Raw genomic sequence first — 24229 nt, 5'->3', positions numbered from 1 at the left:
CCAAGTTTAAATTAAGAACAAAAGTCAAAGTAATGGTGCATCAGTTGTGGGTTTGGCAAAGGCAAGAAAAGATAGCCTCAAAGAAAACTCATACCTTTTATGGAAACCAAATATTGACCACAATTGGCACACAGAAAACTGCACGGACAAACAAAACTGCTGGATAAACAAATCAAAATTACATAGGAAGCTGACACCCATTCTTTACAGTGGAAAACCAAAGATAAAAATGAGTCACAAATTTCATATTCTTGGAAAGGATAAATGTTCACCCATCTGGTAATATGTTTTAAAAATATTTCCCTAAAGATGTCTAATATTTCCAATATTTGCTTAAATAACAAACTAAGAATAACTTCAATGTGTTAATGTCACAGAACAACTGAGTATAAACCTAGTTGTGAAAGAAAAAAGAACTTCAATGGAACAATGTGAGATTTGTATTATGTAATTTAAGAAAACAAAGTGTATTCTGGGATTCGGATAATATCTCTAGATTATAAAAGAACAGTATGTCTATATTTACATGTGTGTCTAGGCAGATGTATGTATTGGATTGGAATGGTACTAAAAGGCCTTCTCAATGGTGGCCCTGTGCCATCTTTCCTAAGAGGTGAATCTGATTTTCATCTTTAATGATGGGTGACTTTATTCTCATCAACACCAAACTCAAATGTGTTTAGCAGCAGAAGAAATGGTATTTTTTTAAAAAAATATTTTTTGTCCATTTTTTATTTATTTATTATTTGACAGCAACACACACAAAGAGAAAGACAGATAGAGGGAGAGAGAGAGAATGGGCAGGCCAGGGCTTCCAGCCACTGCAAACGAACTCCAGACACATGCGCCCCCTTGTGCATCTGGCTAATGTGGGACCTGGGGAACCGAGCCTCGAACTGGGGTCCTTAGGCTTCACAGGCAAGTGCTTAACCGCTAAGCCACCTCTCCAGCCCAGAAGAAATGGTATTTTATTGATTCAAATAAACATCTATCTTTTTGAAACTATACATAGCAGAACTCTTATCTCATGCCTCCTAAAATATTAAAAGAAAACGATACTCTTACAACTCATTGTAGGATTACAGGAACACAGCAAATAGGAAGAGAAGTTATACAGCCAAAAACACTCTTGGTTCAGTTCACAGAGAACCAGAGTTTTTCTTTTTGGTTATTTGTTTGTTTGCTTTTTTTGTTTTGTTTTTACTTAATCCTGTTAGTTTACATGATAGTTTTGAAGATGGATATGTGATCACTTCCTGCAAGTGTGGTGTTTTGTGGCTCTCTTGTTTGTGTTTTTGTCTGATTTCAATAAAACTAATGTATAAAGAGTTCTCACACTCCCATTTTAATACTAACAGTATATCTTTCTGATATGCTAGTATCTTACTTGCCCCTGCACTTTATAAGTACTTGAGTCCATTTTTTTACTTAAATAGAATCCTGAGGTCCACAAAACATGTTTTATTTGACCACAGAAACAAATCAAGCAAGAAAGCCCCAACTGAGACCCCCCCCCACTGACTTTTCTTTTTACTTTTGTAGGGTTAACTTTCTGTATGCCTTTCTCATAACTGCCATTCTATTAAAATAACCACATTTTAAAATTTTATAGGATAAGGTAAGCTACTGCATTTAATCCTCACTGAATGAACCAATCCCCTTTGCTCTGCTTTCCAGCAGAATACACCTCTGATTCCAGTAGAATAAGTTTATTTATTGAAATTTACTTTTAAAGAAAAAAAGCCAAGCATGGTGCCACACATCTTTAATTTCAGCACTTTGTAGGCTGAGGTAGGTGGACTGCTCTGAATCTGATGCCAGCCTGAGGAATTCCAGGTCAGCCTGGGCTAGAATGAGACCCTACCTTAAAACAACCAAAAAATAAATCATTAAAAAACTCAGAGTCAGTACCATTGACAATTCAAATGTTTTAGAAAACATGCTAGCCTCATTTGGCCTCATCTGATATGCCAAATATTTTCTTCAAACAAGTCCTTAGACAATAGCCCAACCTCTGCTATGGCCTATCGATTAGACTGGAATGTGTCCATGACTTCTTTTGATGTTTACTGCATTTCTACCATGCCGAAGATTTGGATTTGTATTTTTAGCAGCCACTTCATGTGACTGGCTTGTGTTAAGTTTATAGTCACATGAAAATGTTTCAGTCTAACCTTCAAAAATCATCTGCTATCAAGCTGGGCCTCCATGATTTTAAAATTGCTCACGTTGATTTTTTAAAATAAGTGTTTATATTTGAACTCAGCCCTATTGTTTTGATGTAGTCTACCTCCTTCTGTTTATTTTGTGCCTGATTCTTTCATCTATAACATTAAGACTCCTATCATTTTTTCATCATCAAAATATATTTTCTAACATTTTCTCTTTTATGAGATTGTCCAACTTTTTCAAGTGTTTAACAGTCAACAAGCCTGAGTTCTTAGAGGCCTGACCCTGGAACGTCTCTCAACGTAACAGTATTATGAGAAATGGTCATTCTCCTACCATGGGATAATCCCATCTTTGTTTATTTAGTACAAACTTATCTTAGAAATGAAGTACACAGATTTTTCATCCATTATGCCTATCAATATTAAAAAATCAAACCTTATCATTGTAATTCTATAAAAATTATAGTCAGAACCATGTGTTAATGGTTTGGTCACCAAACCTTTGATATTAAGAGTAGTTGTAAACTTTCAGGTAGTGCCTGGTAGAAAAAAAATTTAGGTTCTATGGGCATAATTTTGCACATGATATTGAGACTTTGGGTTTCCTCCTCTCTTGGTTTCTGGTTTGATATGAGCTCAATAGGCCTCTTGTACCAGGCATTCCTTCTGAGTGGCCTTAGGCTGAATCAGAGGGTCTCAGTCCACTAAGATGGAAGTGCACAGGGCCCAGTATCAAGGCCCAAATGGACAAGAATCAACACAGCACTAAGGAGAGCCAGGTGGGACTGGACAGATATACCATTCCACTGCCGGCCTAAACATGGAACTAAGTACCCATGAACTGAAACCTCTGAATGTGTGAACCCAAATAAATCTTTTTCTCTTATTAAGTAGATTTTCTATGTTCTAGCAATTGAAACCTGATGAGTCCAACAATCTCTCCCACTTCCTGGAGAATTCATTCTTAACAACATATATGGTTCCTAGCACAGATTTATACATCACATTGAATTTTCCCAGGCTTACTGTGGCTTGACAGTAAAATGATTGTCACATGCCAGCTAACACAACAGCCACCTCACCTACTTATCATTGTTGCTATGTTATGTTTTGTTTTGTGGTGAGAACATTTAGGATGTGCAGTCTCAGCAAATTCTAAGTACATATTATAATGCTGTTAGCTATAATCGCCATGTTATATGTTAAATCCTTAGAACATATCCATGTTAGAACTAAGAGTATATACCCTGTGACTTAAATCTCCCTTATTTCCTTCAGTCCCAGTCCATGGTAACTACCATTCAATTCAGTTTATATGTGGTCTGCTCATTTGTACCTTCTATATGTAAGATCTTTCAGTATTTATCTTTGTCAGACATGTCACTTACCACAACACCCTAAGTTCATCCATTTTATTGCACAATGGAAGTGTTTCTGCTTTTTATGGATGAGTAATAATCCATTTGTGTGTGTGTGTGTGTGTGTGTGTGTGTGTGTTAACTTCTTCAGCCATTCATAAAAAACAGTTTGTTTCCTTGGGTTGGCTACATTTATCTTAACTTAAAAAGGCAATTTTAACCGAGTTTCAATCTTGGGAGACTTGACATGCAATTTTTTTCTCATCTAGAATAATTTTGGATTTGACAGTAAATAAAGAAAATACAAATTGAACTTGCAGGACTTGCAGGCTGAATGGAGCAAACTGCTCTGTCAGCTTTTCAGAGACACAGCTATGACACTAAAGAGCTGAGGTGGTTTTCCATCTCTAATCTCAGACTATCTTCTGTTGTCAATCACCAGTAGGAGGCAATGACATCAGACACCTCCAACATCCTACTCTAAGACATCAAGTATGGCAATGTACACAGCTCTTGAAATATGGATGCAACAATTTAAAAATATTTTCTTGTTAGAAATGTTTCTATTTATTTATTTGAGAAACAGGGAGAAGAGAGCATTGGCATGTCAGGGACTCCTGCTGCTGCAAGTAAACTGATGCATGCACCACTTTGTGATTCTGACTTTACATGAATACTGAGGAATTGAACCTAGGTCATCAGTCCTTATAAGCAATTGCCCTTAACCACTGAATGTTTTATCTAGTCTTCAAATATTTTCATCACCTGACAAATTGTAAATAAAATTTATCTCCCACATTCTATATTTCTGTAAGGGAAAAACCTTAGAAAACATAATCAATGAACATTTAACTCCATTTTATGCTAATTTTAATTATTTCAAGGCACCAAATAATTTAAGAGAACACTACTGAAGTTGTTAAAATGCAATTGACTCTGAAGGACATCTATTTTATTTTTAGATATATTTCACTTTCTGATTACTGTTTAAACTCTATGACATTTAGCAAAACTAAAAAAGCAGAAATAGCAGTCCTGGAAAAATGAATCATTATTTCTTCTTTCAAAGCTAAGAGTAACTGAACTGTGGTACTTAAGAGCAATGTTCTCAGTTGGAGATTGCCCAGAGTCCTTTCAGGACTAAAAATGGAAAGATCTTCCTTGTGCATGTGTGGATATTAAATGGTCAAGTCATTAGCTGAGACATTTTTCTTGTGCATTCATGGATATTGAATGGTCAAGTCATCAACTGAGACATCCTTCTGTGTACATGTACGTGGACATCAGATATTCAAGTCATTAGGCTACACTGTTTATTTTATTAGCACTCTTCTGTTCAATTGTGTTGCATTTTATTATAATTTTCATTTTCCCTTTCCTCCTTTCCCCATCTCTTCTTCTAAATATTCTGCCATCTCTTGAAAAAATATTATTAAATTTTCATATATACTTCATAGGACCCAAGGCAGTATTAGTTATGCAGTATTTTGTGTGTGTGTGTGTGTGTGTGTGTGTGTGTGTGCATGCGCGCGTGTATGTATATGTCTATGTTTATCTTTTTTATTTTTTGTTTTTGTTTTTGTTTTATTTGAGAGCAACAGACAGAAACAGGCAGAGAGAGAGAGAGAGAATGGGCACATCAGGGCCTCCAGCCACTGCAAACGAACTCCAGACACGTGCGCCCCTTGTGCATCTGGCTAACGTGGGTCCTGGGGAGTCGAGCCTCGAACCAGGGTCCTTAGGCTTCACAGGCAAGTGCTTAACTGCTAAACCATATCTCCAGCCCTTTGTTTATCTTGATATATGCATAGATAGATTCATTTGTTATTAGATGTAGAGAAAAGCTCTTTAATTTCCCTTTGGGCCAGAGACACTTTTACAAGGCCCTCACTGATTACAACAAACTGATATGTAGTTTTGTGTTGATTTCTGATGAGGATGTGGCAGTATTTTTTTTTTCTTTTTTAATTTATTTTTATTTTAGAGAAAGAATTGGTGCACCAGGGCCTCAGCCACTACAACAAGCTCCAGATATGTGCATCACCTTATGGGCATGTGCAATCTTGCACTTGCCTCGCCTTTGTGCATCTGGCTTATATGGGATCTAAGAGTTGATCATGCGTCCTTAGGCTTTACAGGCAAACACCTTAACTGCTATTCCATCTGCCTAGCCTGATAGCAATTTTTCTAAATAATCATGTGGTCCTCATATTAGTGCTTTTTTCTATTGTCTAAAAAGGTTTCTGGGTTATGAAAATATAGTTGAGGGGATGTGGGAAAAAATGGTAAAGTGCCTGCTTAAGCATAAATGGACCACTGGGTTTCAACCCCAGTACTCCATATGCTAGGCTGGTGCTGAGTATCTAAAATCCTAATACTTAGGAGTGCAGACAAGAGAATCAGAAGTTTAAGAATATGCTCAGTTATGTAATGAGTTGGAGAATAGCCTGGATCTACATAACATTGTGTATCAAAAAAGAAAAATAATGTAAGAAAGGACAGTTGAATAGTTGTGATAGAGAGCAAATGGCAAAAATAGACAAGTGTATTTACTACCTACCATTGTAATAAAATGTTTGCCTGGTATAGGTAAACACTAAATAGTTGCTTTCAACTAATAGGATTCATGGAGACGGGACTGACATAGTTTTCCCTTCACTGTTGTATTATAGGCTCTCCAACTCCAACTAGCCATAATGAAACCTGAGATATATCCCTTCAGTTTGACTTTAAGTCATTAGCTATCTTGTAAATCTGCTTGGATTATGGTGGCAATTAAAAAACAAACCAGATAAAGAAAGCTGTTTCTTTAAAATAAGGTAAATTAAAAGGCAAAACAAAACAGTAATGTTCTGGGGGGGATATACAAAAATTGAAAGTATTCAGATCTATGCAGAATGTATATAAGATCTCAAAGTCACTTTTCAGCATTATACATCCATTTATTCTACTTGTGACTTGTGTCAATATGAAGCTTTCTCTTTTCTAGAGCAATCACTGCAGTTTGTGTTCTTAGAAGTTATTAAAAGCTTCTTATTCTACCATTTATCCTGTTACAAATAGTCACAAGATATAAATTCAGTTCTATAGAATGTGGTCCAAATGAGAGAATGAAGTTATATGAAACCATGGATAAAGTAATTCCTTGGAAAGGTACCTTGATTAATGTATTTTGAGTTCTAACTCAATAATAAATATAATCATTATTATTATGAACTGTAATTCTTAACAATGTTTCAGAATTAATTTTTACTTCAATATTATGAACACTCCACCTTGGTGGTCCATATGAGGAACTGAAATCTACCACTCAAAGCTGAAAAATCACAAAGGAGGGCTTAAGAATAACCAGGAGTGTCCAGTCCATCACCCTGAGAACCTTCACAGAGTGAGGGTAACCCCGTAGCAATGAATAGCATAGTGGAATCTTCTGCTAGTCCCTGTCTGTCCTTTCTTTGGCTGTTAGGAAGAGTACAGGACCTGATTCAAGAGGAACAAATAACTCAGACCTAATACAGCTAAAGGAAAGTTTATCCTCCATAATAGTGGAAGACTAGGGCTGGGGGAGGTGGTTATTCTGCCACTTCTATGCCAAGAAGTAGAGTCTCTTTTCCCATGTAGAAAGGGTCATAAACTTGGGAGGGAATGATGTATACTCACTCTGTCCTTGCAGTTGATAGGAAAACTTTTACTTTAAAGGCCTAAGTCTATGCAAGAGATCTAGCTGTGTGGCACTTAGAATACCAGCCTGATCCAACTCATTGCTCATTTTTCAGTTCTTTACACTTTGGGCTCACCTCCCCATGCCTTTCAACCCCTTTCCTATACTTGAGCAACATTTTAGTTGTCACCCCTTTAAGCTTCCACTTTCTCTTATGACAAAGTCCCATTACTTGTGGAAAGTCACCATGACAGCTGATAACTCTCTGGTACACATTCACCAGTTCTGACAAGGGCCCATACTTCCACCTGCACCCTGGAACAGTGAGCACTGCATTTTCCTAGTGGGCATGCCCTGTCTTTCAGATCTCTCTCCTTTTGTGCAGAATAGTGTCTCTATCTCATTGGGACTCCTTTGTTTCTGCAAAATGTTAGAGTCTGTCATGGAAGAAACCAAATGGAAAATCTTCTGTTTTGAAGAATGGAGATATGAGATATGGTATCTGGGGCACACTAAAAGTTAAAGGGGACCCAGTCCCAGGCTCCTATGGGCAGGAAAACCTGAAACCTGGTAAATAGGTAGGAGGAAAATTGGAAGCAGGAGATGCTAAGGTAAAGGTAGGCAATGGAAATTGCTACTTGGAGCTGCCTTACTCTGGAACACAACCATATTGTGCTGTTCTTCTGGTGGCCTTAGAGGAGGCCTCACCCACAGTAGAAAATGAGGGATAGGACTGGGTACATTCTTACCCTAGACTCTTCTATCTTTTTCTCCTCCATCCCATTATAGCTAGGCTAAGCTACAACCACAACACCGCTGAGACAAACACTTGAATGCATTCTTAAGCAATGGACCCCACTAGACCCAAGGAGCTTTAGAAGGAAGGTTTTGATATTTTTGTGTCAGAAAATCTGGCCACAATATTTTCTACAAGGTAAATAAAAATGGCCTCCACAGGGCAGTCTTAATGACAACATAATCCTTCAACTTGATATTTCTGTATAAGGGAGGGAAAATGGTCAAAGGTACCTTATTTACAACTTGGTTTTTTTTTTTGTTGTTCATTTTTAAAATTTATTTATTTGAGAGTGACAGAGAGAAAGAGAGAGTGACAGAGAGAGAGAGAGGCAGATAGAGAGAGAGAGACAGAGAGAGAGACAGAGAGAGAGAGAGAGAGAGACGATGGGCACAACAGGGCCTCCAGCCACTACAAACAAACTCCAGATGCATGCGCCCCCATGATCATCCTGAATTGGCCACCAAGGGCCACTCTGGCTGCTTCTTGTGTCTCCAAGCCATACAGCTCCAGCCACTAACCTCATGGTTGCCCCTTTGGAGACCCCACCCTGATTCCAATACCTCCTAAGGTAATATGTCCAGAGTTGTCTCCTCTAACCCCTTTTGTTACTTGCCTTCCTTACCCAGAAGAACCTAAGCCCTGAGGACTTTGAGTTTCTTTCAAGTGCCTCTTACTAACCATCCTAGTCTGTATGCTTTATAGGATGCCTCCAAAGAATTTGGACACTCCTATATTCACCAGCCTCTCTCAAGTCAATACTTCCAGGTTTCCCAGCAACTCATTCAAAAGTATGATTTGGTTTGGAGAGATACCATTTAGTAACAACAAAAATAATAATTTCTATTGAGAACAGAGGGCATTGACCAAGGCCATATTGGCAGAAAATAAATACTACACAGGCCACTCTCAAGTGTCCAATTCTATCCTCCCTACTGGAGCAGAAGCAATCCCCCTGACTAAACCTGACTGGAACAAGAAGGATTAACTGGGAACATAAGATCATAAACATTTTATCTATTGCACACTTGAAGGGCTCTAAAAGCCTAGAATAAAATCCCCAAACTATACCCAGATGGCTGCTACGATATAGGAAGAACAGGAGCCTCCCATTACTTTCCTTCACAGACTCAAGGAGGCAATTAGAAAGCATAATGATGGTAATAACTTCAGAGACCATCAAGGAGGAAATTCTTCTTAAAAACAAATTTCTAACCCAAGTGGCATCTGATATTTGTAGAAAGTTACAAAAACTCGTAGCCGAACCAGCAAGAGTTTAGACCAGTCAGTCCAGACTACAATGTCAGTCTATTACAAATGGGACATGGAGAATGAAAGGAAGCACACAGAGAAAGATGGGAGGGTTGATAAACAACACTAGAAAATCCTGGTGGTAATGAAGGTCATCCAAGGTGGGGCCATTCAAGAGGCACCTTTAGGGTCTGTTTCCTCTGTGGATAAACAGAGCATTTTGGTAAAGATTGCTCTAGGAGAAGCAAGACCATAAGGAACTTGTCTTAGCCCTTTCCAGGACCTCATCTTAACTTCCAAAGAAACAAATGGAGGAAGAGTTACCCCAAGGGACCAAGAGACCTGAAGTGATCTCCTCTGGCTGAAAGCCGACTGGTCCCAGGAATGTCACTACAGGTTCCTGGTATGATTGTCTAATTTGAGGAGCCCTAGGTGACTACTCAGATGGTACACCACACGCTAGATTCTACTTGATATGGAGCCCACTTTCCCATGCTGTCCTTCTCTCTAGGATCCTGAATTCATGGCTGTGTCACTTTTCTATAGCATATAGGGGCAGTGCCAGAGAAAGTTCTTTACATGGCTGCTCGCCTGTTCCTGGGGAGAATACTTCTTCCATTCCCTTCTTCCTCATACTTTCAGAAACATCAGCACCCTGTTGGAGGGGGATATTCTCTCTAAATTTGGGTAGAATTAATCTTTCACCATGGAAGAGAACTATGTTTTTCCCTGATTGAAAATAATGTCAGGCTGGAGAGATGGCTTAGAGGTTAAGTGCTTGCCTGTGAAGCCTAAAGGACCCTGGTTCGAGGCTCGATTCCCCAGGACCCATGTTAGCCAGATGCACAAGGGGGCACACGCATCTGGAGTTCGTTTGCAGTGGCTAGAAGCCCTGGCGCGCCCATTCTCTATCTGTCTCTTTCTCTCCCTCTCTGTCTGTCACTCTTAAATAAAGAAATAAAAATGACAAAAAATATTTTTTTAAAAGAAAATAATATCTATCCCTTAGTCTGAATTGGCAGATGGACTATAGATTGAACCATTGCTATTACTCCCATCCAGATACACCTTCAAAACACCACTTATTTTCCACATCAAAAATTATATTCACTAAAACCAGAGGCATTTAAGGGACTTAAGTCTATAATTATAGCTTGAAATAGCATAGACTCCTAAAAGAGTGCTCTAGTTCATATAACTCTCCTATTCTTGGAGTCTGGAACAATAAATGAAGGCTAATTCAGATCTGTGCTTGATTATTGAGGTAGTGATCCCCCTTAATTCTGTGGTACCAAATACCTACACTCTCCTAACTCAGAGTCTCTCTGAAACTACTCACTCATTATTCAGCTGTAGACCTGAAGGACGCTTTCTTCTGTGTTCCCTAACACCCATGAAGTCAGCCATTGTTTGACTTTGAGGATTCAACCCAGTGGACAGGTCAGGTCACTTGTACATTTCTACTCCAAGATTTTAGAGATAATTCCCACCTGTTTGTCCTGGCTGTATCTTAGGACCTCACAGACTGGATTAGTCTTAAGACCACCCTATTGTAGTATGTAGGTGATGGGCTGCTCTTTTGGAATTCTGAAGAAAAGATCTCTCAAGTAACCAAGATGCTTCTCAATTTCTTGCCTACCTACTTCCCCAGACTGTGAAACAATTGTGAGTTTCCTGGGGAGTCTCAGGTTTTGTAAAAGTGGATCCTGTATTTCCAGAGCTAACAAGACCCTTTTACCAGTTTCTTAAAGAGGAAAAGAAAGATACTACAGCTTCTCTGGAATGGGAGCCTGACACATAAATTCTTTCAATAATATAAGGATACATTGACTAGTCACCTGGTTTAGGACTATTATCCAACCTTGGTTTTCTTTTTATGTAACCAAGAGAAAGGACATTTCCTTTAGCATCCTAACTCAACCAATGAGGCAACACATTAACCAGTGGGCTATCCCAGCAAGGAATTAGACTCAGTGGCCAATGGATGGTCAGTGTACCTAAGACAAAATGCAGGAAAGAGACTCCTAATCCCTGAAATGCATAAGATGACTTTGGTAACAGTCCTCACAATGCACACTTCTTATGATATAGAAGGTATTCTCAACTCAAAGGGTCACCTATAATCTGTCTGATAGCTAGATGGTAAAATATCAAACCCTCCTGATTATGGTACCTGAGGTGACCCTCAAGGTTTGTTTACCCCACCCAGCTACTTATCTCTTGGACTGGGAAGAGCTTGAGCATTTGTGCCAAGATGCTTCATTAGAAACCTTTGCTATCAGACCTGACCTAATTGAGATCCAACTATTTGAAAACCCTGAACTCCAATTGTCTATAGTTCCTTTGTCCAGGATGAAACAAGGAAGGTAGGATATGTACAGTTGTAACAGATTTTGAGACTAATGAACCTACCCCTCTTCCCACTAATACTGGTACACAACTAGTTGATCTTAGTACTCTGACAACAGACTTACTTAAACATGACCAAGGGAATGTGGGTAAACATTTACACAGACTCTAAATACAATTACCTGATATTACATGCTATTGCAGCTATATGTAAAGAAACAGGGTTATTAAATACTTCAGGAACTGCAATCAGATAGTCTAAAGAAATTATAAATCTAGAGAATGTGCTGCTCCCCCAAGATTTGGCAATCATGCACTGCTAGGGACATCAGAGGGCAAAACACTTATTGGTCCTAGGCAAGCACCTTGCAGATGCTGGAGCCAAGACAACACTCTGAAAGCCAGAGAAAATCTTCAAATCCTCCCCTTACTGGGGGAGTATTTCCTACTTCTTTATAAAAGGCCCCTTACTTTTGTTTTCAGATTAATTTTTGGTCTTTCTATACTAAGGTGTCTCACAGACTTTATCACAAGATGATTAGAGGCCTTTAAACTTCAGATGGTGGTCCATATGGGAACTAATATATCAACTCCCTCAAACTTCCACTGCGGCTCCCCTATGCCCACTGGCACACCTGTCCAGTGAAGACCACCCTCTCAGGAAAGCCCCTGGATAGCCTCAAAACAAGATATTGTCCTAGCCTCTCAGACAGAAGTATGAAATCTCCTGAAAGAGAAAATGAGAGGAGTTAGGGGGACTTAAGCAGTATAGGAAATGAGTTAGGGGAAATGAAGACAGTATTTTAGTGTAATTAACTACAGGGTTAGAAAACTATAAAGGCAAAAGATAGGAAAAAGGAGAAAATTTTAAAGGTCATCTGTTTTATATGCTGGGGGGAGATACTACTAGAGCAAGCTAAACCCTGATCCTTCATTACTGTAGCAGGAGGGGAAGAGAGAAAGCAAATGCTATAAAGCCCAGGCCTGGACCCAGCTCAGAAGGTCCCCCAGCTCTGAGGCCCCTTGCATCACAAAGGAAGATTTTGCCTTGCACTAAAGTTGGAAACCTTGATTTCACTGTACTTCTGAGTCTGTATTCACTTCTGGAACTTCCAAATCTTTGTTAGCTTCAAGAAAGGACCCATTGCCCTCAGACTAGGGGTGATGGGATCATGTTCCCACAACGTTTACAGAAGAGTATGAGACATTTTTAGTCTTCATTCAAATTCAGCTTTCCATCCTTGAACTCCTCTTCATGTTAACTCTTCACATTAACTATTTATTAAGAAATTCTTTTATGTGCACTCATTTTATTATGATTCTAGTAGTAAGAATTATTAAACCAAATATTTACATTTAAAGGTATCATTATTCAAGCACTGACAATGCAATACGAAAAATCAGTTCATTCAGTTTCAGTATATATCAAATACTTTTAAAGCCTCATCAGATTTTGCATATGAAGAACCAGAGGAACCAGATAATTTCTCCTGATAGATAGCTAGGGCAGAGGAGCCTTGGATGGACCTAAGTAGGTATGTCTGTGATACGAATGATCTACAAGGTACAGTTGACCAAGCAATATCCTAGTCTTTGTTTAAGCTGTCCAATCAGAACTTCAGGCAAAAATGCCTTCTTACTTAAAAAATAAATAAATAAATAAACAAACAAACAAACACAGATTCCCACTGGGGCAATGAATTCAGGCTCAGTATCCCCTCATTTCACAAATGGCCTTTACTTTTATATAATTTTTACTGTGCTTGACTCTCATTTTTTCTCTCTCTTTTAATTCTTTAATATATGGAGAAAATGAACCTGTCCCCAAGTAATACATAATTTATTATTCTTTTCTTTAAAATATATTTTTCATTCTCTTCTGCCAAATATTTGCAATTATATGAAGAATATCACATTCCTGATATATATAATAAGATTCACTGGCACAGTCACAGTATATTTACTGATGTATATACATCAATCTGCTTATATTTTGAGAAAGAAAATTGATTCTTTATTTTGTCCTTGGCAAAATGAATTACTGTCTCTTCTTATAAAATATCAAGGCTATCTGAAAATGAAAACAAAGAAGAAAAAACAGATTTTTGAAAGCAAATGAAGGAAATGACCTTGATACTGCCCTTTAGTAGCAATTCTGTTGTTTTTGTTTCTTTAGGTTTATTTTTACTTAACAGGAACTGGTCAAGGTTGACACATTAGGCAGTTCTGCCGAGCAGAAACATTTTTAATAGAAATTTGCTAGAGGCAATGGCTTTGGGCTGTGCAGTGTCCATGGAACTGGCAGTTTAGAATCCCAGATAGGCTGACTCATCCCTTCCACATTTGGAGCTTTAACAGAAATAAATAAATAAGTAAGGCCCATCGTGCAATTTACTGCATCAGATCTTTGAGGCCAGGTTGTAGATCATCTGCTCAGACTATAAAATTCTATCCAAATACGCAAATCTAAAACCTCAGTTGTAACTGTCTGACTTGCATGGTCCTCACTAATTAATGCTTCAAAGCTCGAATGTTTCATTGTAGATGAAGCATAATAGATGCAAATCAGAACATTGCTCTTTAAAACATAATGTGGGGCTAAAGAGAGCTCAATCAGTAAGATGCTTGCCTCACAAACATGAAGCCATGAGTTTTATCCAGAGTAAAAATGTTTGGTCTGCTAGCACATACATAGCTGGAATCCCAATGTTGGGGAAGTAGAGAGAGTATGATCTCTGCAGCTCGTTGGCTAGACCACTAGCCTAATAATGAGCTCAGGTCATTTAGAAACCCCCATTTCAAAAGAGGAGCATGACACCCAAAATTTTACTCCAGTCCTCATGCACACTAGCCCATGCATGTACATAAGCACATATGCATACATACACATGCATGTATGGTTAATATACAATCTCGAAATTAGGAGCTCAGTGGGTATAGTCTGAGATTTCCAGTTCACAGTCATGCTGAGACTCAAAAGCATGCAAATTAAGAAAGCTATGTTGACAATAGGAGTTCAGAGAAGAAACCTGACTGGTTCATAGAAGATACAATGTAGCCAAAAAATAGTCCACAAAATTGCCAGAGTGCTAGATTTCCTGCATCAAAGTCTACCTGAATCCTCACAGCATTGGAAAACAAAGATATTCCCACCAGCTACTATTCAAGTTGAAGTCCCCTTTAGCACTCTGGATGCTGTTAGTTCACAGTGAATTGTTTCTCTGCCATCCCCTTTTTCTTAAATTCCTCTGAAAAAATTGTTTTTGCTTAAATTTTATCCATCTAAAAAATATCTCCTAATCTATATAGTTGTATAATTCTCCAATATAGTAATGCGTCTGCTTGAGCAAACTTGGTTTATGACCTTATCTTTCATTTATTTATAAAGCAATCTCTTAAAAAATAAAAAAAAATAAAAACTGAAGCAGAAAATAACTACTTGCTAATTGTCAAACAGTTTAGTGGTCTATTGTTGAAATGTGATCATTCCCTTTCTTGCAGCTACTCAATGTCCCCTTTGCTTTCGTGAAACCATTCTTCACTGGTTTCCCACAGAACTCTGGCCCCTCCATAATCTTTTCTGTGGTCTTTGTTTCTAATCACCATTTAAATATAACCTTTCTCTAAAAATTATAACTTCATTCCTATTTACCATTTAGTTGCATTTACGTGTCCTGTGATCACAGATGATGTTCTGGAACTGTGCTGTATCTCCTTGAGAGGGATAAAATTAGGCTCAATTTACACAGGTGAAATCCAAATCAGTGATACAGTCCCACATCATCTTGCTCCTGTTGCTTCCATGACTTTAAGGCAAACTGTGAATATTTCCATATAGAATTTTTCACCATCACATAGACTCAATTTCTCTCAAACTAAACTCATATTTTCCTTCTCTCTCTAACTGTTCTTTCTCCTGGTTTTCTTATACTGGCAAATGGTATCTCATCTCTACACTTACCCAAGCCAGATGTTAGCAGTGAGTCCAATCTTTTTCTGTTTCCAATTAATATTTTACAATTTCAGGAACTGGATTTGTGGGTTCCTTTCTTTTTATCTTGTTTTATTTTACTTTTTCAAAAAAAATATTTATTTGAGAGTGACAGAAAGAGAGAGAAAGAGGGGGAGAGAGAGAATGTGCACGCCAGGGCCTCCAGCCACTACAAACGAACTCCAGATGTGTGCGCCCCCTTGTGCATCTGGCTAACGTGGGTCCTGGGGAATCAAGCCTCAAACTGGAGTCCTTAGACTTCACAGGCAAGCACTTAACCACTAAGCCATCTCTCCAGCCCTTGTTTTCTTTTTTTTTTTCTTTTAAAGTCTTTAATATTTATGAAATTTCAAAACTCATTTTATTGCTAAAACAAACATTCCTTAAATTAATTATTAACATTTCTCATAGGTAGCACAGTATGACTTTCATACACATCTAACTGAATATGATTTGATTTCCTAAAGACATATGAAAGCAAGCTACTGAGAATTTCAACAAAATAATGAATGAGAGCACTGTGACAGGTACCTGGCTATTTTATCTTGTTTTCAATCACTTCCTTCTCCACTGCCCATTCTCTTCAGGCTAAGTTCAGGGATGGTGCCTCTCTGCCCTGCTTTCTGTTCTTTATGCCTTGACCTGGCTATGAGTGTGCTAGCTTCGCAGTTGCTTCTTCCTCAGCATCTACCTACTAATTTTTTTAATTAAAACGCAACTTCATATTAAAAATACTACTTAGAAAAACACAAGTTAAATCATAAGAAATTTTTTTCCAAGGTGTAGGGTTTTTCTCTAGTCCAGGCTAACCTGGAATTCACTATATGATCTCAGGGTAGCCTGAACTCATGACAATCCTTCTATGTCTGCCTACAGAGTACTGGGATTTAAAGGTGTGCACCAGCACGCCTGGCTATAATCGAAATATTTTAATAAAAATAGCATTCTCCAGTCTCATCATCCATTTCAGCTCATTAAAGTCAACTACTTTAATTCATTTATATATTTTTTGAATATTACTACAAGGGCCAGTGATATTCACATTCTTTCCTTTTATTTCAAAGTTTGGCAAATTTCTTGAATTATCACAAGAAAGACAGGGGTTACACTCTAGTTTTAATTTTCTTCACTAACAAAAATTATCCAATTACAATTTGGATAGAAATTAACATTATCTTAAGGTAACTAATTTGGTTAGTGACAAGTTATGGGTTGGGTGGCAAATGATTTAATTTCTCAAATACAAACATGTATTTTGAGAAGATATCACTGCGTTTTCAGAAAATGCATAGCTTTCTATATTCCTGTTACTAACTCTTTAATAAATCTCTACCACAGAGTACATGGGATGGTTTTTATTTTAACAATGCTTTGTCCTCTGAAAAGCATTCTTGTAGAGTCTTTTTCCATTCTTCATTAGTCAAAGCTGGGTACCATGTGACTTGTTATACAAACACCATTCGTGTCTTCAGTGTTACTTTTCTGGAAATCATCTGTCCCTCTCTTCTGTGTTTAATCTCTTAATTTCTGTTTCTAATATTTATTTATTTATTTATGAGAGAGAGAGAGAAAATGCATCAGAGAGAAAATGGGCACACCAAGGCCTCCAGCCATTGCAAACAAACTCCAGATGCATGTTCCCCTTGTGCATCTGGCTTAGGTGACTCCTAAGGAATTGAACCTGAGTGCTTTGGCTTTGTAAGCAAGCACCTTAACCAATAAACCATCTCTTTAGCCCTAATCTCTTAATTTCTGAGCCTCACAATATTCTCATGCTAATTTATTACCTTATTTTGATGGACACAGGGGAGAAGGAAGGGAATATTTGATATTATGTATCCTCTGATATGTCTTTTTTTGTTTTTCCATTTGTTTTTAATTCTACTACTCAAAAACTAGCTAAAATCTAATTACAGATTGGCAATTATTTTTCTCTCTGAGTACTTCGGTCTTTTTTTGTTTTATTTTCCTAGTATGCAGTACTTTTATTAGGAAAATTCTTCCTTAAGACACTTTTAAAATACTAATAAGGTTTTCTTTTTGTCCTTAGTATTCAAGAATGGTATGATTATATTCCAGATAGAGGAAGAGAGGGAGGGAGGAAGGGAGAGAAGGAACATAGAAAAGGAAATACAAGAGAAAGAAGGAGGACATGGAGGAGAATTTAGGAAGGAGAGAAGAAAGATTTAGAAGTGGAGGAGAAGAAGGAAGAGAATGAAGGGAAAGAAGCAGAAAGAAAAGAACAGAGAGAAATTCAATATACTCTTTCTTTGTTTTGGTCATAGAAATAAGGATTTGGCATTATTCTATAACTAATTATTTCATTTACTTTTCAAATTATAGCACTCCTGATCCCAGAATGTTATCTTATTTTACTGTAATAGTCGCAGCAGCTAGAACAATGTAAGTCAGTATCTTTTCAGTTAAAAAGCAAAAAAAAAAAAAAAAAAAAAAACCTCCTGCAATCTCATATTTAGGATACAAAGTTTCTTGTCTGTTCTTTTTGTTGTTGTTGGTGGTGGTTGTTTGTTTTGTTTTTGTTTATGCTTAGCTTTTCTTTTTTATAATAATGGTATTTTTCCCCTTTTCACCTACTTCTAAGTACTTTCCTACATTGTGACTATACTTTTTAACCTCAAGAATTATATAATTTCCTTTTTAAATCACTGTGTTCATACAAGTCTTTAGTTCATCCTACTATTTTCTGTATTTTAGTTTATCTCTGAGCTTATTAATAATTAAACTTTTAGTTCTCTTTTGTTAACTATACTAAAATCAATTCCATGATTTCTGAATTGATTTTCTCTAACATTTATCCAATATTAAGACAATTTCTTAAGTACTTTTGGACATTTAGCAATCGTATGTTAAAATGGGACACAATAAATCAGTTATAGTCTGGTTAAGTGGGTAATGTTAGTAGCCCCTGAGACTTACTAGTTAAATAACTCAGGAAAACTTATGTGTTTTCAACTATTTTAAAAGTTAATATCTTCTACCTACCCTTAATACCTTCTATCTACCCTCATATAGATTTTTTGAGAAATGAATCAATTATTATCCTACATAGAGAATAAAAAGCTAAAATCTCAGGGTTCTGTCATCTTAAATAAGGGTTTGATGGCTTATTTGTCTAATATCTACATATTCAATCAAGTACCTCATTTTTAGGATCATTATTCTAGCTGACATCCTCAAATCCAGAATTCTTTTTGTTCAACTTCAACAGGCAGTAATATTTCCACCTTATTTAGATGAGAATTCCATAGCAGCTGCCCTATGGCTGTGGAGAAAACTTGGGTGACTAGGTACTCATTCAATATTTCACCTCTGTCTTATCTATCTCTTTTCAGTGATTTTTTTTCTCCAAATTTATGGACTAAACATTCTTGTTCACACTTCCTTGTAGTAGCTACCTAATCTTTGTTAATTCCATTAATTTTGCATTACTTTCACCTTTTACTTCCTTACATGCTCTGGGCCTGTTATGTTCATCACTAGCTTTTCATTTATAAGATTCAATTCTTTGCTAACATTTTAGTGCAGTTTGAAAACTTAAATGCTCTTATCTTTTCTGTACATTGAAAGTGGCTTATGATGCATCCTTAATAACTGTGCATCCAAAGATGAGAGCAATGCTGACTACCAAACCTATTTGCATACAGACATATATAGCAAGCCTTAGAATTCATGTACATGTAGACATATATAGTAAGCCTTAGTCTTCATTTACATCAATATATACAGTTGTTTTCTGGCCACTTCTACAAAATTAGCCTTATTTTCTATCTATTATTATGAAAGTATTATAATCTCTAATGTATAACAATTTACTATGATACTCAAGATAGAAACCTGATCATTTCCTCCCCACACGTCTCTCATCCAAATCTCATCCCTGTGTTTTATGTAATTTTTCTTCCTTTTCCTCAGTGCTAAGGCTTTAATCCACTTCATTATTGTATACCTTGGCTACAAAAAATAAAACAAAATGTGAACTTTCTTATGCCCAAATAATGTAGTGCTACTCTCTATGTTAAAAAAAGGTCAGCTCTATGTTAGTAAAAAAACACTGCTGATTTCATCATAATAACCAAGTAAAACAAGCATAAGCATTTTGTGACTCACATTACCAAATTGATGCAACAGGGGCTTGTCCTAGAAAACAAGAGTAACTCTGTGATTTGAACACTCTCAAGGAGCTCCCTGGCTGTTTCTTTGCTTCCCTTGATATGTTAGTATCAACAGCCCATACTATATCTGCAGGCTAAAGAAGTTTTAGCCTCTTTTTTCCTTTTTTTTTTTTTAACATAAAAACTATACTAATGGGCAAAATGAGTCCTTTGTCCCCTCCTATAACCAAAATGCGTGAAAAAGATTAGCAAAACTCATTATAAAGAATAAAGAGGAAGGTACTTTCAAAAATGAGGGTAATTAGAATAGTAGTGGTAATGGTAGGATTCATATAGTCCTCTGATTAATAATTCAGGATGATTTCTTATACCTCACCACACCCACTCTTCCAAGCTAGACTAACAATGTCCATCTCAAGCCTCTTGTTCTTACCTCTGAAATGTGTTTCCTAACTGTGTCTGTCTAAATGTCCTGGGGATTCTGTCTCAGCCTCCGGAATACTGAGTGTCACAGGCTGCCACACCAATTGACATGTACATGGGTGCTGGGTCTTCAACCTCAGGTCTTCTGGCTTGTTCATAAAGTACTTTAATTGCTTTACCCACTAAAACTTCTTCCTAACCCCAAGCCAGTTGTGACTCCCTACCTCTTAAAATCAATCTACTTGTATGGAAATATGAGCCTATGTGACACTTACCAGGAACATCATGCCTCACCCCTCACCCAAGAAAGCTTCCTTCCACTTACATGTCTTCCTGTTGATGTTCATGCCCAAGACAGAATTTTAATTAATTCTTTCTTTTACAAATTCCTTTCTTTCTCTTCTCCTCTACTTTTCTTTAAGCTAATGCAAAGGTTGAATCTGTATCTTGTATATTATTAATTTTTTTGCAAAGCACCTATCATGCATTTGGCACACATAAATTTCTTTTAATACATTAGATGGTCAACATTACATAAATAAATCATGATAACTTATTCCACCACTGCATTATTTCAATGACTACTACAAAATATTTATTAATTATGATGACATGGGAAAGTGCAAAGGAGGACCAGGGTTGGCAAGTCCTAGGTGCAAATTATATATGTTGTATTTCAATTATGAAAATATACATAAGAAACAAAAGTACTAGGCAAAAGAAAAGAATGTTCTCCACCTCTAAAATGTCCATATCCTAGCTTTGGATGTCACTGTCCTATGAGATGGAAAGAAAGGGCTATGTTTACTCATACATGTGTGAAGTGAGATAGAAGAATCAGAACGAATTGACACAGTGGGACAAAGAGTCAGTCAGCCACTGCTGCCATTAAGATGGAAGGAAAAACACAGCATAGAATTGTGGCAAATTCTAGGGCTAGATTTGACCTCCAGAAAGACTGCAGCCCTAAAAATATCTTAATTTTATTCCAATTAGGCCCATGCTAGAATGCTGACCTCCAGAACTATAACATAAATATTGTTCATATTTTAAAATTTGTTATAGCAACTATAGACAATCAAATCAAGATGATTTATCATTACAGGAGAGTATATGGCTTCCTTTTTAAAATTTTATTTATTTTTACAGGGAAGAATTTCTACTCTAAGCAAGACATTATCAGTTAATATTGTTACAGTTTGCTTAAAATTGTTTTATTTGTATTTAATCCTTCAGAAGATAATGACAATAAAGCTGGAGACCATCTGGCTCAGAAACACTTGTAAGATGGAAATGTAGATGGCATATATTCAGAAAAATAACTGAAAATTCATGTTCTGCTGCTACAGTAATAGATAAATATCTCTTCATGAGTTGTATTGATGTTATAGAAGGGCTCTAGAAAATATCTATGCAGCCTTGTGACTTTTAGCAACGAAAGACAGAAATAGTTCTGAGGAGCCTGGGGAGATTACGCAATAGATAAAATGATTGCCATACAAGATTGAATACCTGACTGCAGAGCCCCATGTAAAGCTCAGCACTGTAGCACATGCACCTATAATCCCATTGCACCTAAGGCAAGATGAGAAGCAGAGACAGGAAAAGCACCTGGAAGTGAGAGGGCCCACTAGCCTGATGAACATAACTGTGAACAGAGAGACCCTGCCTCAACAAGATGGAAAGTGAGGGCGGACAATGGAGGCTGTCCGCTGAGCTCCAACTTGTATTGTGGCAAGTGCATGGGATATTCATGTGTGAGCATACACACATGGGAATAGTTACTAGGAAAATGTGACCTCTTTTTACTATTTTATCTTCTTATTGTCCATGTATATCAGTAATAAAAAATGAACACTAGTCTTTGGGATCTGAAAATGATGGTGTATTTCCTAAATGGGGAAAAAAAGAAGAAATTCGTTGAATGGATGATATTATATTGTTAGCAAATTTTAGGTATTCTATTTTTAAAGCCTGTAAGGTATTACAGAACAATTGAAACATAGGTATTTATCATAGGAACATAAAATAATTTACCATGGGAGTGTACATACAGCAACATAACCTGCCCTTTCTACAAGATAAAAGTATAAATTCAGCTGTGAAGAGTCTAAAATTTAAATTATAATAGTATATGGTGTTCCTCTACAACTGACAAGATTAGGAATTCTGCAGAATAAACTACACCCCTTCAATTATATGTATATTATGTGCTCAAATAATTCATACAACTAAATTTAAAGACTTTTTTCTAGATATTTCATTATGAATGTAAAGGATTAACATTGTGCTTTTATTTTTTATTCTTTTAAAATTAAATTAAATTACTTGATTAATTAATTTATTTACAAGAGAGGGGGTAAAGTGAGAAGGAGAATGGGCATGCCAGGGCCTCCAGCCACGGCAAACAAACTCCAGATGCATGTTCTACCTTGTGCATCTGACTTACATGGGTCCTGGGGAATCAAACCTGGTTCTTTAGACTTCACAGGCAAGTACCTTAACCAGTAAGCAATTTCTCCAGCCCATGTTTTCATTTTTTGTACAACCCATTTAAGTCCCAGAAATTCCAAATATATAGTACCATATGAATGCAGGCAACTGGAGAAAACCAGATATAGTGGCTCATGTTTTTGATCCTACCACTGAGAGATTAAAGGAGGAGAATTACATTGGGTTTAAGGTCATCTCGGGCTAGAGAGAACCTCTCTCAAAAATAAAAATCTAAAGAGAGGACACCACCAAGAGCAAATGGGAAACCAGCCAATGCAAAACACTCATACAATTACACTACAACCTTCATAACAGCTGGCTTTATTTCTCTCTAGCACCTTCTGGTGGCACATGCAGTGTATTGCTGAATCTTGTCAGGACCATGTACTAAGAACATCACTTAGCCCTTGAAGTTTTATTGTATATTTAAATAGCTTTAATATATTTAATTAATTATATTTCTGTAGTTATATAATCAGTACATGAGAGTATTGTATAAGATAATTTATTTTTCCTTTCAGAACTGAAGATCTTTAACTTTTTTACCAACACACAAGTATCCTCAATCTTCTCAGAATATAAAATGAGATTGAATGAAATGGAAGGACTATAGACAAAAACATAAGTGCTCACATGTGTGATTTCAAGTGCCTTATATGAAAGAAGTGATATTAAGAAAACTTTATAATACTTAAAATATGGTATTTTTTAATATCAGTTTCAACAACTTTTTTGCTATCTTACATACATACCTGGAACAATTTTTTAAATTATTTATCACATTTTACTGTACAAGTAGAACAGAGGCATATTATATCCATTTAAAGGATTTAGGAAAGCAATCACTTATGAGAAATACAGTAAAACTTAAGAGATAAAGAATCAAATGTATTTTCATAATTAAATATTAAATGAATAAAGGCATGGATTCATTACTTCAAGTTGTATGAATCACGGCCAAACATTGGGAATCCAATTTGACAACAGCTTGTGACTTTACTGAAGGTGTTTACTGTGAAAGTGGACGGAGGTAGAAATGAAACTGTAAGAACACCATGGGCACTGCTCTAGTACAGACACATGTATGGTACAGACACATGTATGTACTGTTAATGACACCCAGAAGGAAAACCCCAATGTGTGGAAATGTATAAATACTCATCTACGGAATGCTTATGCCTACTGATCAGATTCTTCCTGTTAATCCTCCTCTGATGGCCAATCTTCATGACAACTTGATTAAATTAAAACATGCCTAGTTTACTGAGGACTCTGACCTAATGAATGGATTAATCTCTTAATAGAATCATAATATGAGAACATTATTTGAAAATAGGAGATGGGGCTAATTGGAGGTCACTGGAAGTGTTAATGTGAAGGGAAATATTGCCCTGGCCTCTTGTATTTTCTCTGCTTCCAGTTCAACATTACTTAAGCTGTGAAACCATTCTTTCTGGCCACAATGGACTAATCTTCTGAAAGTGTAAGTCCAAGTACATCTTTGCTCCTCTCAGATGCTTTGTCACAGCAATACCAAAGCCTGACTAATAACCCACCTTTACACGCCCATGATCTTTAAGCAACCAAGGAACTTTACTTTAGC

General features: G+C 36.8%; 1 protein-coding gene across 4 annotated transcripts in view; it reads right to left on the bottom strand.

The window, feature by feature from the left end:
• The window catches only part of Nav3 (neuron navigator 3), an 830635-nt gene that overhangs the window by 435951 nt on the left and 370455 nt on the right, over positions 1 to 24229 (bottom strand). The window lies entirely within an intron of this gene.

Source organism: Jaculus jaculus, chromosome 6, assembly GCF_020740685.1.
Source record: "Jaculus jaculus isolate mJacJac1 chromosome 6, mJacJac1.mat.Y.cur, whole genome shotgun sequence".
NCBI classification, from domain to species: Eukaryota; Metazoa; Chordata; class Mammalia; order Rodentia; family Dipodidae; genus Jaculus; species Jaculus jaculus.
The sequence above is the reverse complement of the archived record's forward strand: the minus strand, read 5'-3'. Positions and strand labels throughout refer to the sequence as shown.